Genomic DNA, 14,430 nt, shown 5'->3' with positions numbered 1-14,430 from the left:
CTCTTGCTACTATTGTCCAATGCCTTATCCATTTGGGTGTAAAGTCATCATTCCATTGTCCTTGTGTTTCTGATAAGATCTTTTTTGCGCAATTTCTCATCAAGTAGATTTTGCAAGAAGAGAACATAACATGGATCAAAAGTTGCTTCTGCCAAAACTATCAAAAATTTCTTAAGAACTCCAAAATCCAACCCACCTTTCCAAATTCATGGAGATCTAAACCCTCTGTTCGAATGCTAATACATGTAGAACAATCACTACCAAGGATCCCATGAGAGGAGTTTTGAACTTTGTTTTTTACTATTGCTTGAGCGAAATTCTCATTGTAAATAGCTACCTGTCCTAAATTTGATAGAGTTCCTAAGATGATTATTTTTATGTTGATAGAAATGTCCCTCAGCCTCAGTTATTGAAGAATGCGTGAGTGCTTATACTAAAGACACTGATTAACAAAGTGGTAATTTAGGTATGATTCCAATTCATCCAAATTTGTGTCCAAGACACTCGGATAGTTGAAAGAGCATCAAGATGCAATCTCTACTAATTTGTCTTCAATGCCAACTTCCATATTCATCCACCGCATGAAGTCAAGAGCTTCATTTACACGCCCTCCAATCAAATGTGCTCCAATCAGAGCCTCCACAACATCTGATATTTTTAAAAAATGAATCCATCTATGTCCATTGTCACAAACTATGCCCATTTGAAGAGTGTTAGGATCTCCTAGATTGCACGAGCACGGAACAATACTTTTATAGTATAACCCAAGAGCCATCCATTTTGACACATCAAATAAATCCTCTACTATGTATCCCTGCAAGTTAGGATCTAGTGTCCAGTCATGAAGAGTTCTATTGCTGTCTAGTCATGAAGAGTTCTATTGCTGACTGTGTTAGCTCTACGAATAGATAATTGTCCTTCATTCTCACTTTCATATTTCATAAATATATGCTGAATAATGGCATATTTTAGAAAGGAGTTGCTCAATAATTCCAGTCACTCATACGAGTAACCCTCTAAACATCCATGTGAAGTTATCATTTCCATTATTAATTGGATGGGTACAAGTGGATAATTTGGGCATTCTATTTTAATTGCTTTATTGAGTTGGCTTGCAAGCATTAAAGAATGGAGGTGGCGCATCACTGATGGAACCAGACACAATGATCTCATAAAAGAACTTGGAATATCCAAATTCAAACACAACTCTGGAGGAAGCTCCACGCATGTTCCAACACCATCCTCAGATGAACTTACTATTTTGATAAGAAATATTAGGGCAATTCTGAGCAATATCCATTATTGTCACAATCTTCTGACTGTAGGATTGATTCCTTGAATTGGTGGTGCACTGCCATATGCATTGGGCATCTTTGTGCTTGGTTTCAATAATTAGATTACTGATCATATAGTTTCAACTACTCTTGTGAAGCATCCTTTTATGTTTGTGCAAAGAGCATATCCATTAACACGAAGCTTGGCTTTGATAATGAGCTGTAAACCTTGGCTTACTCGGTGCCCACTTTACTTTAGACATGAATAGCTTCACATTCATCAATGCACATCACGTGTTGGCAACGTATGACTTGGTTCACAAGATGGGAGGGCATTTAGAACAGAAAGAATTGCTTACGCATTCAGAATGACCAGCTACAATACAAAGCAAGATTCAAATTTCCCATAGTTACAAAAGTGCTCACGACACCACCTCACTTGGCTCCTCCACGCTTTATGATTTTCGGGTAGCTCAGTGTTTGATTGTGACAACATCATATACCTTTCAATCATTGAGAGGATGATTCATGTCTTTGCCTAAACAACAAAATTTGTGGCACACAACCATTTCTTATCTCCATCGTAGGCTCTGAAGGTGCAATATTTCAAGTCACCACCACAACCTAATCTGTAAAGCAAAGACCACCACGATGCTGCTAGCAGTCACTCCTTGTGAATCTAGTCGAGGCTCAATAATTTATCATCCAACAACCAGATGGCATGAGTATTGGATGAACTTGAACCCGAGCTCAACCACTTCAACAACACAAAATGCATTATTGATATCACATTAATAATCATTAAATCCTTTAATACTCACACATAGGAAAATTTTAAACCAAGGATGAAAGAATGATCAACATTATTTGAGCTGGAAACCATGCTTTCAAAGAATTTAAAACTATTCACAAAAATTAGGGGTCTTCTGGATGAGAAAAATGTTATGTGAATACATAACTAATATCACAATTATTTTCAGCTTTCCAAAACAAACCACTTACTGCCATCTTCCTAATTTCATGATCATACTATATCTAGCTACATATGCCTCCTTAAGGGCACTCTAGAGGACTTTCCTCTCATTCACATATTCACCTCTGATATAAATGCGTGCAGCACAAGTGCCAATGCCAACTCTTTGCATTGATATCTCCAATGAAGAAAGGAGAACTCCATATTATTCGCATTAACACCAAACATTATTTTCAAGGATCTCAGTTCTAAACTATTCTTTATCTTTCTATGACGGGAGGGCTTCTGATCACAAACATCTCATCAAGGATTAACTTTTGTACTCTTTGGTCTATGCATCAACAGGTGACCATAACTCTAAAATAAAATCGCATGTCCATGCAGTGTGTTTGAAGTCCAAGCATCTATCTCTGATCCAACACCACTTACCCTCAAATTAAAAGGCATGATTATAACCAACTGTAGGTAAAATCTGATCCATGATCCATGATTTAATACAAAATACTTCCAAGTTTCCAACCAATAGAAATACTCCTTTTTCCAAATAATTGATTTTTTGACAATAGTCTAGCACCAAATATTTCTCTGCACATTTAGTCTTGATAGGGTTGTCAAACTATTACAAGTGTGAAATATTGAACAAGGCCTTTGGAAATAAAGAGTCCACATATTCACCAACTTCAAAAAAGAAATAAATGTAACTCCACCATATAGACTACCCATCAAAACAAAATTTGAAAACCTCAACCTTTGATAATACAATGCAAAAGAGAAACTCTAAAGCTTGTGCACCCATACGCCTATGCGCTCATCACATTGCAAAATATTTGACTGAAATCCGATGCTCGTGTATTTCTTCAACTTTCATTCTCCTTTTAATATACTTTCATTATATTTCTACATATGTCTCTCAGAAATATAAAAATTTGAATCTTGGAACTTTGTACATTGAAACTAGGTGAGGATAGGATTTTACCAATCAATTCAACATGACTTTAATCACATGAAATTTTTTAGAATATGGATTGAATCAAGGAAAGGGGAAGATTAAAAGATGATGCAACTTTATTGAAGGGAAACAACAACAAAACAAAATAGAAAACAAACTCAAGCCAAAATTGCAAAATGGGGCAGTTATTTACAATGGAGAGGGGAAAACCCTAAAAACTAATTGTGACCATTTACATGTTCAAAAACGTATGAGCCTTTTGGAATAAATTTTTGGAAAAATGAATGCATATTTGATTGAAGGGAAAGCAACGCGAGCAAAGTAAAATTCATCTCATCTATGAAAGATATATGCATGGAGGGGAAAATAAATACATAATTGCAATCTTCTTCTACATTTTTCAAATCAGCATCATCTTTCACAAAGGTAGATGAAATGTCAATAAAGGTTTCCATACCTTAAGTCTCTTGATATTTGGATTATTCATGTGATTTTTTCATTGTAATTTGCTGCACCAATTCTTCCAAAGGAAGAGGGGAAAATATTTACAAGGGGCTGAAAAATGCATGAATCCTTTTCTCCCTCTTGATTGTCACCTAATTGCTCTTCAAGATCCTTTTCTTGTTCATTGGCCATTCCTCCAATTTTTTTAACTTCACACATTTCCTCTACTTTTTCTGGCTCTTTCACTAGAGATCTCCTTTGGATGAGGATAACACCATAAAAAGACTTTAGAAATGCTACATTTTTTTCCAAATCCTCTGTGACTTTTTGGATTGGATTCTCTCTAAATGGAGGTATAAAAATAAAGATATTCACATCATTTTCATTTCTTGTAGGAATCCAATCCTTCAAGATTTTTGGATATCTTTGAAATACTTTATGGTATTCAACTGCAATAGCACTGCCAACCTGTACCTCAAAATTTTTACAAATCAACTATTCAAGGTACTTTGATTTGTTCCCCAGTAGAGTCACAAAAAATCTATTAGTAAATAGATTTGTCTTCTTTTAGAATCCTTCATAAACAACTCTGAAATGTCCGAACTAAAAGACAATTCTGAAACCAACAACTTGCAATTGTTTTGTCAAGTGCTCTCTAAATTTTGAAATGAAGGTACAACTCCCTCCTTTTGATTTATAGCAAATAATTTTCTGATATGCCTTTAACCAAAAGGAAAAGAAGGAACACTAACATCCATTCATAAACATGATATGAATGCAAAGTTTGATTTAAATAACTCTAAAAGAAAACCAAATCTATGGCACACAGACCATCTAATCAATCTTCCCATCTACAAAGAAATGAAATGAAGATCTAATATTCATTTTGCATATTTGAATGAATAAAACCTCAAGATTCCACCACACACCAAAAATACTTAATAAATGAGAGCAAGATAATATTTGAAATCAGATTGGGATAACCAAAAGATCACACCCAACCAAAGAACTATAAATCCAAACCAACAGATCTGAAAATGTATTTCCCTTTATTCCAAATACGCAAACAAAACAACCCTATGATCATTTTATTCTTGCATCATAAACAAGTTACAAAATAAATACAATTCCTTTCCTCCCTTTTCTTGTTACAATCTGAAAACTAAAATGCCTTCCCTTTCCTTTAGAAATGCACATGCACTTGAAAATCGGCGAAGAACCCTTTACAATTGATTTTCCCCCATTAAATAATTTTCCCACATGAAGTTCAACCACCACAACTTCTTACCAAACTAATTTGCATTTATCTCTTTGTTTATGTTCCTCCCCTTATGCTTTAATTTTTCATTATTAAGTGCGATAATTATTTGGCACTTCTACAATAATGTTAATTCTTTAAAGAATCAACTTATCTCATGTTTATCAACTTTCCCTTTTTACTTCTCTTACTTTCACCCTCATATTATAATAATAATTAATTCTTTTTAGAATTAACTATGTGAGAAATTAATGTTAGCTTAAATTAATTCAATATTTAATTATTTTACATTTGAACGTGATAATATTTAATTCTTTAAAGAATTAAATATTATACAATGAAAAATAATTTTTAAAAGATTACCTTGTTTTAACTTCTCACATAGTTGAGTGAAGAGGGGAAATACTTAGGGTTTCAAAACCCTAGGTAACACTTATCAAGCTCCTCTACAACATATACCTCCATGAGCATCTAGTACCTTTGACCCTTTATTGATCTAGGTGCTTGTAAATCCTTGGCTCAGGTACGTACTTCATCCATCAAACCCAAAATATTGGTTCACTATAGAAACCAACTTGTTGACACTTGACTGGATGTGGTGCAACAGGTTCAAATTTCCCTATATTATCTACACTCCTTTCTCCTCAAAACTATCACGCCATTGCTGACATGCTTCCAAAAATGAGTCCATCTATGACCCCATCTATTTTTTGCCCAATGCAGCTCCAAGAGTGATCTTTGGATTTTCTAGGTCAATAGGTTCCACTACTTCATTGAGGTAGCCTTCGAGTAGCTCATTCTTCTCACGCAGTGTTATTAGTTCAAATTCATCCTGATCCATGTGTTGGAATACCTCCTTTAGGCCCGTGGTAATCAATAATTTGGTCATGTCCACCATTGGCTTTCCCAACATGACCTCCTTGATTTGGTAATCTTTTGGAGTCAGTTCATTGGTGTTGGCATGAGGAGGAGGAATGGCGATATAAGCTAGAAGGTCCTATTCTTGATTCTTCATGATGAAGGAAAGTGTTCTAGCATCACCCTTAGGTGGTTCAGGCTTCTTTATCTCTTTAATCAATTCCTTCATTCCCTCCTCTTCTATCAGCTCCAACTACTTCTTCTATTGAAACATGACCTCCCTCTTCCGCCATGATGGTGTGGTGCCCATGGGTGACATGTACTAGGCTGAAGAGGTAGGTCCTGAAGTAGGCTCCTTTCCCTTATCACTTCTTTTTGGAGTCTTCTTGTGTCGAGGAAGATCTTCAAAGGGAGGTTCTAGGCTTTGTTGGGTTAAGGATCTAGCCTCTGTATCTTGAGGAGTTTGCTAATTTTTTTCTAGTATTTGTCCCTCCTGAGATACTTCATTGGCATGAAGCTATTGGAATTCCTCAATTTTTGGTTCTTCTGGCTCTGTTTGAATGACCGAAGGAGGTGGAGTTACTAATCCTTTATCTAGAATAGCCACATCCTGTGGTGGTGGGAGTGGAATGCGCTGAGGTCCTTGAGGTAGAGGAGGCAATTGATTCCAATCCTCTCCTAATGGCACACTAATGGGAGTATCTCTAATCTTCTCTCCCACCATCTCAATGCTCACTGACATAAAATCAAAGTCCGAGAGGTTGAAGACATCAGTTTCTTCATTCTCCATCTCTGCTATCCACTTTTGTTGCTCATCTTCTGAAGTTGATACTTGGATAGGCTCTCTTGGAGTGGATGGAGGTGTCTATGTAGAGCTTCTTCTTCTCTCTTCCTCTATGGCTTTAGATGAGCGGGTTATCTAGCTCAAGGGGACAAACTCTATTTGATCCCCTTCTTCCTTATCCTCTTCTTCTGGGATAGTCTCTAGAACCAGTGGGGATATAGTACTTTTTTTCTTCAATCTCCTCCTTCGAGTACCAACCACAATTGTTTCTGTTCTCTCTCTCTTTGGAGCTAATGGGGAGGCTTCTTAATTTGAATTTCTTGGTGATGGGACCCTCTATTCCTTTGTTTGTTCCTCCTCTTGCGGTTCTTGTTGTGCCTACTTTGGAGGTTTCTCTTGTTCAGCTTGAGGCTCGACTTGCCCTTCTTTGGTTGTGATTTCTCTGGAGCTATTTGGGCCTCAACTGCTTATTTCTTTGCCCTAGGAGGTTCCCCTTTTCTCTTCTTTCCCTTATCTTCCTTGAAGTACTCAACCTCCCGCTCATGTTGATGTACCATTTCTGACCTTATTGGGGATTGAGCGGGGTAGGTTGGTACAATGACCTTAACACCTTTACCTTTTTGAGGCTTGGCTGTGGCTTGTAGAGGTATGGCCTGGGGAACTAGATGCATCCAAAATGGCTTCCTGATCCATTCTCTTGTCATCTCGACTATATGTTTGGCCCAATGATCTATGTCATCATTTTCCTCTCACCCTATCTCAACGTTCACGATCAAATTATTGTTGATTTTGTCTTTGTTGTACAAAGGATCCATAACTTTTGGGGCATGCTTTTCTACAGCCTTAAGATGAATCTTCATTTTCAACACATTTTCTGCTAGATATAGACTCATCCTACAATAGTCCATTATATGGACATCATAGTCATCTACTGCATTCATCCAGTGATCTTCCAGGGCTTCGACATGGACAAACTCTTTCCCTGCTAGATGCTGAACCATCCCAATGTTGTAAAAAAATGGGCAAGGGGAGTTGTATTCTTCCAAGGGATACTGATCCCATTCAGAGTCAAAGGTAGCACTATCTTGCTTTTGCTTTACCTCAAATGAGCCAATTGTGATTGGCTAGACCCATGTCTTCTTGTGTTGTTTTCTCACTCTATCATAAGTAGAAGTGAGTTGCCGTACTCTCTCCAGTAGTATCAGTCAATCTGAAGGATATCTTGGGAGCATTTTAGGGCATAGAAGAGTACCAGCTACCCAAAGATATGTGAAAGTCTTGAATTGAATGTAGTAGACTCCTACTTCTGTGATTTTGGTTGTCCCCTCTACTGCCATTATTTTTGCATAATCTCCTTTAATGAATCAAATGGTAGCAAAAATGAATCCATCATTGAACACTCTGTATTCCAAATTCTATAGTGGGAGCTTCTTTTTCACCAGTTGTAGGTATACCACATAGGGCCAAGCATTTGCATCTTGCATGCTTCCCTAGATAAAAGTGGTTTTGGCTGCTATCAAGTACACCATGTATCATGTCATGTAGAAATGAGGACCAGTCTTAACCGTAACTAGCTACTCATCCAAGTTATCACTTAGTTATCACTTAGGATGGTGGCCCAATAAATGGGCATCTTTGCGGTCCTTATGGTTTCAATAAAGTGAACCATCCATGTTTGTAGGTGACCCACTATAGGAAGGGCCATTACTTTACCAAGGAGGAAAATCAAGTATCTGATGTCATCTTTCATATATCCTCGGGTCATATCTACCTTGCCTACTCTTCAGCCCAAAGGTGTCCTGTCAATCAAGTATGATGTTTACACTGGTTCTTTTGCCTCTTTCTCATTCTCCTTGTAGCACCTATTTGATCCATCATATGATATTTGAAGGTAGCAGTTTGCCTTTGGAAGGTGAAACACTTTCTTTATGTTTCAGGGTAGGAGGTCTAGGACTATCTCTCTTGTGACACTCTTCACTACCTTTTCCTTAGTCACATAATGTTTCACCAATTTCATTATCAGTTCAAAAGATTGAATTGATGTAGGATGTGATGCTATGATCACTACCCCAGACTAGATCAAAGCAGATATCATTTCTGACCTCCCCCTTGGTTTGTTGCAAATGGTCAGAAAGGCATTCCAATCGATGTGGCCTAGCTCTGTGTCTCTGATCTCTACATGTTCATCTTGGAATCTTGATTTCTTGGGTGCTCCATGGTACTTGAAAGCAACAGGTTTTGGTACCATTTTCTCAGCCATGGAAGATGATGATGACTTCATTTTATCTGCAAGAAAGAGGCAAACATTATCATTATAGATATCAGAAGGCAAAAATGAGACCTAAATAAAACCTAGATTGACTTCAAAATGGTTCAAAATCAATCAGATCAGAAAAAATGCAGTTTTCCCCCCCAATAGCCAATTGTGCATTTTAGCACACCTAGCGCACCCTTACAGGTGTGCTAGTGCACATATTTATCCTCCAAAATGGCTTAGTGTGTAGTTGCGCACCAACGCAATTGCACACTAGCGCACATGCACGACATGGCTTGTGCATGGGGGCACTTTAGTGCTCTTTTTAAGTTTTTTTCGGAGGTGCACACATGCACACCTCTTAGGGGTACACATGTGTGCACCTCTCTTGGTTGCCTTAGTTGGTTTTAAGTTTTTCTTTTGTTTTTTGGAGGTTGTACGGATGTGCGCACATGTGCACCTCTTTAGAGGTCTTTACCTTGTGTTTGTGTGTGTAGGGGGACAAAAGTAGAGGAGTTGCATAGAGGGTCAAGGTGTGGAGGTGCGACACAATGTGGAGGTGAGAGTGAAGTGAAGGTCAGATAGGGGTTCAGGGTGAAGTGCGCATATGCGCACTTAGTGCACATGCACACTTAAAGAGCAAGTAAGTCCATCACTTGATTTTTCTCTTTATTCCGACTGTCCGATCCTTCTCGGTCAAAGACTGAGATTTGACCTAGACCTGAGGGAGGGTCAAAAATGATCAAGGCTCTGGACTAGAAGCCTCGTAGGGGAATTTGAAAATAGGGGGCCCCCATTTTGAGTCACAAAATTAGGCATGTGTTGTGGAACCACAACACTATATAAAGGGCCAATTACAGATGCAAAAAAGGAACGTTTTGATGTCACTGAGATAACCAAGGATGTTCCTTTACTAGTTACTTCAAAGCCATAGGCAGAAAGGATCTTAGGATCAAGGATAGCCAAGAAGACTAGGCACAAAATATACATGGAACAATTGGTCAAATGGTAGGGAATAAATGATTAAAAATATACATTGGTACTTGAGAGATAATTCAAAAGATGGGAATAGACCATGCTTTGATTTCTCTAGCAGTGATCTAACTTGCTTCTTCGTGGGGAGAATGGTGTAGGAGAACCTTAGGGTTAGTTGGAAAACACTCCCAATTTTTGCTTGTAAAACCTGTGATAGGTCTATTTGAGAAACCTAGTGTGTTTTTTGTTTTTATTTAGTGTGTTGAGTTTGTCTTATGGCAAGTTTGGCCAAGAGTTGTTCAAATGTTGCCAATTGTTCCAAATTTGGCCAAGTATGCAAAAAGTTGGTCTAAGTGCTAGGAGGGCATTTTTGGAGTCTAGATAGGATAAAAATACTTTAAAACATGTTTATACACCATTTTGATTAAAAGGAAGCATGATATGTGTAAAGTTACTCATAGTTGAAAAAGTTGTCAATGACAATTTTGCAACTTTGAAAATTTGTTTGACAACTTTTGGAAAGAAAATGAAAAAATTGTGCCAAACAATTGGGAGAACTTAAATTTAGTTTAAATAGTTAGGGATTACTTATATAATCCCTCCTCATGCATTGTGCATGGTTGGATGCTTCAGTTTGCAAAATTGAATATTGAAAAGCTTGACAATTTACTCCAAAACTGTGGATAGTCTCTTTGTAACTTTTGCATCTTGTATGATAAACTGATGATTTTCCATTTTAGACAGATATTTTAGATTTTATTCTCTCATATTTTTTCTTTGCATTATTTTTTATCTAATTTTTTTGTGTGCGATAAGAATCCAAAGTTCATTGACAGTCTTTAGACTGTTTCAAAGCTTGGATAGAAAAATGTCTCTTTCTTGATTTTCCATTGTTTAATCTTAACTACCATTGGATGATTGATAAAGAGTAATATGTATGATATTTTGGTATTTTTTTGGACTTAAAATTTTCATGAATGGATTTTTATAGTCTTTCCCTAGGTGAGTTTGTTGATAACCTGACTACGTGCAAACATATTATAGTCAATTGATTCTTACAAGGAGTGATTGAAAAAACCAATCCAATGGTTTAGTGTTTTTACTTGGGGGTATAGAAAAGGTGTGAAATGATTTATAAAAATATTTTAATCCATTTCATTTAGTGTTGAAACCTTAAATTAGCGACTACTTAAGGAAGTTTTGAAATAGCCTAGAAACCCTCACTTTTGTGTTAGAGCATATATGGAACTCATGGAGGAATGAAACTTGCAAAATCCTTTAGGGTTTTGAAAAGGGTATCTAAAATGGGATTTTTTTGGACAAACATTTGGAATATTTACGTGTTAAGCCCTAAAAACTAGAATAAGAGGACTAATTAAGGCTGAATTGAAACATTCAGGAGATCGGTAAGGAAATGAAGGTTAGAAGTGAGATTTTTCTACCTTGTTCAATGAACATGTGGAATTTCATGACCTCCACACCCATACAAGACACACTACATAACATGGAGGTAGGTTTTCCTAGAAGCTAAGGTGAAGACTAAGTGTAAGAGTGAAGGCATTGTAAATTTCGTAGAACATCCTAGGAAGGGAGTTTGCAAGGTTGAGAACCTAAGACTATTGAGTAGGGGGTATAACTAGGATGATTCTATAAAATTGGTATCAGAGCCCTAAAAGACTTGGGTTAGTTTTGGTACATGTTAGAGATAGAATTGACATGAGAAACCAATATGGTGACTAATGTGAAGTTGGCCAAAATAGTCCAAGAACATGAGGTGGAAAATAAACTCCTCAAGGAAATGTTCACAAAGATTGAAAGTTTGTTGGATAAGTCCAAGTAAAGAATAATGATGTTAGTGAGGAGGTGAAATAAACCAAGGATAAGGGTAAAGGAATTGCAGAGGAAGATAAAGTTCCTAAACTAGTCCTTAGATTGCTTGAAGAACCTTTCTTGGAGGCTTTAAGGTGGAAAGGTCTTAGAAGGGATAACCCTATTTAGTGGTAAGATGGAGCTACATTTAGTAATGGAGAGAAGGGTTAGAAAACCATTTTGAGTGTGAGTGTGTTACCAAGGCCCAAAAAAGTTAAGGTTGCCAAGACCAAGATGAGGGCGGATGCTTTGACTTGGTGAAATTTTGTACAGTCAGAAAGAGAAAAGTAAGCTAAGAATCATATTTCCACTTGGAAATGCATGGTGAACAAGATCATAGAAACCTATCTACAAGAGGACTACGAGATAAACTCCATAGGAAAAGATAGAACTTGAGACAAAAAAATTTGGATGTAATTGCCTATACAAAGAAATTTAATAAGTAATGCTCAAGGTCCAAGGTGGTGGAAGATGAAAGTATAAAATATGCAAGGTACCTCAATGGTTTGAGGTGGAATATACAAAAATAAATAAGTCTATTGAGCCCAAACATAGTGCGTAAGTGTTATCAAATAGAACTTAAGGTTTAAGAAAAGAACAAAAAGAAGTAAGAATCAAGAAGAAAAGGTAGAGGCAGGGGAAGCGATGATAGAGGTCCTAGAGGAAGATTTAGTGGAAGAAGTTTAGGTTAGAGATCTTAAGGAGAATCCAAACTTTGGAGAAAAGTGGGGATTCTAGAAGCAGAGGTTGCTACAATAAAGGAAGGGGATCTAGCAGTAATTATAGAGGAAGATCTGGTGGACCAGGGAGAGGGTCCTACTTCTACACAATGAAATGCTAAAATTATAATTAGTTGGGACACCCTACCTATAGATTCTGTGAAAATACCTCATCATCATAAGGAGATGAGAAGAGAAACAACTATGTGCAAGAATATGCAATAAGTAGCAAGTCACAAAAGGTAGCATTGGACTCTAAAGTTGTAGATAACCTAGTGATAAGGAGGTTTGATCAAAGAAGAACTAAGCCAAAGGACATCAATATTCATAATCAAGTGTAAGATTATAGATAAGGTGGTTAAAGTTATCATTGATTCAAGGTCTACTAATAATATTGTTTCTGCTAAAGTAGTTATTAAAATTAAGTTGCAAAGAATCCCTCATAAAACTCCTTATAGGGTGACATGGTTAAATAAGGGTCAACATGTGTTAGTTTATGAGCAAGATTGGGTATACTACACCATGAGATGGTATAAGGATAGAGTATTGTGTGATGTATTATCCATGGTTCTTAGAATGTTTATACTAGTACATTTCCCCCTAATTTTTGACCTAAATTTTCGACCAAAGGCCATATTGGCCTATGAATGTTTTTTTTTTTTTTTTGATTTTTTGCCCAAATCTTTTGACCAAGTTAGGGTTTTCCAATTTGGTCAAAATTTCGACCAAATCGGGTTAGTAGCAAAAAAGAATAAAAGCACGGAAATCACATTTTTTGGCAGAGGAGTTGGTTAGATGCGTGGAGCCATTTGAGGTAAGAAGTTTGCATTTTAAGTGGGCAATGTTTTGAGGATGAGAAATGACTGCATTTTGAGTTTGAATCATAGTTTTTTCTCTAATGATAGATTGTATTTCTACCTACGCCGATTTACCTATCACTTCTTTTGGGGTCCTTCCAAATGCTTCAATGAATGTGGAGTAGAGTTAGTGTAAGTATTAGCTCACTTATTACTCTTTCTGATCTCTTCCTCATTTGTTTCTTTATGTTTGTTTAATTCATATACCCAATTTTGCTAGATGGTTTGCCTTTGTAGTTAATTTGGAGGTGGGTTTGAGTTCTTAATTGATTTTGTAACGGGTTCATAGCTAAAAGATTAAGGACTTAACTAAATGAGGTTAAAGATTTTGTGAGTGATGATCACAGATTTTTGGGCTGTGATCATCACTATTGGGCAGCATTTGAGATCACTGCTGGAGCGATCTGTTTGGGGTTTAATGTAGAGATTCATTGTAGCGTCAATTTTGGACTAGCTACATTTCATATCTCAAGCTGCTATCTGCTAGTTTGGATGTGGGAATTTATCTACCACTGCTACAACATTCTCAATTGTTGTTTATCTATAGCTTATGATTGCAATAATTGCATATGTCACCACCTACGAATGCTCAAATGTCTTTAAAATTTGTCAAACTATTCTTCACTGCGTACACATGACATATGTTGATGAAGACTGACAAATTACACCTGTAAATTGCACTCCATGAATCTTTGCCTTATCACAACAAAGTGGGCATTGACTAGTGTTGTTGACTGCACTTACACATGCAATAACACTTGCTTGAAAGTTTTAAAAACTCTATCATTGCGCTCTCTGCGGTATCATGTCATGTTTCCCATTAGCTTGTTGTCAAAAATATCATGAGATAACACATCTTTTTCAGTTTGTCAAATGGTTCACAGAGTTGCCTATGATACCACATTCTACATGCATTTTTTTAAAAGGTTGATATGTGGCTATAGTATCTTTCACATGGTGCATTATATCAAACAAGTCGCATGCCAAATCTGGGCTGCATAGGATAACCACAATGTCTATTTTCTTTACATTTCAAAGCTTGTATTATGGAATGAGCATGTTGTAATGATGATAGTGGTCAGCTGGATTCACCAATCACCTTTCTCATAAAACTTTTAAATACTTTAATCTGTCCATTTTATTCACGCTTCACCAGATGATTGCCCAAAGTTTTGATCTTTACAATGTCATTTGTATTGTACTATATGCGATGACA

Source organism: Cupressus sempervirens, chromosome 1 (assembly GCF_028749045.1).
Source record: "Cupressus sempervirens isolate cs-2001-9-10 chromosome 1, ASM2874904v1, whole genome shotgun sequence".
Classification (NCBI taxonomy): Eukaryota; Viridiplantae; Streptophyta; class Pinopsida; order Cupressales; family Cupressaceae; genus Cupressus; species Cupressus sempervirens.
This window is presented reverse-complemented; position numbering follows the sequence as displayed.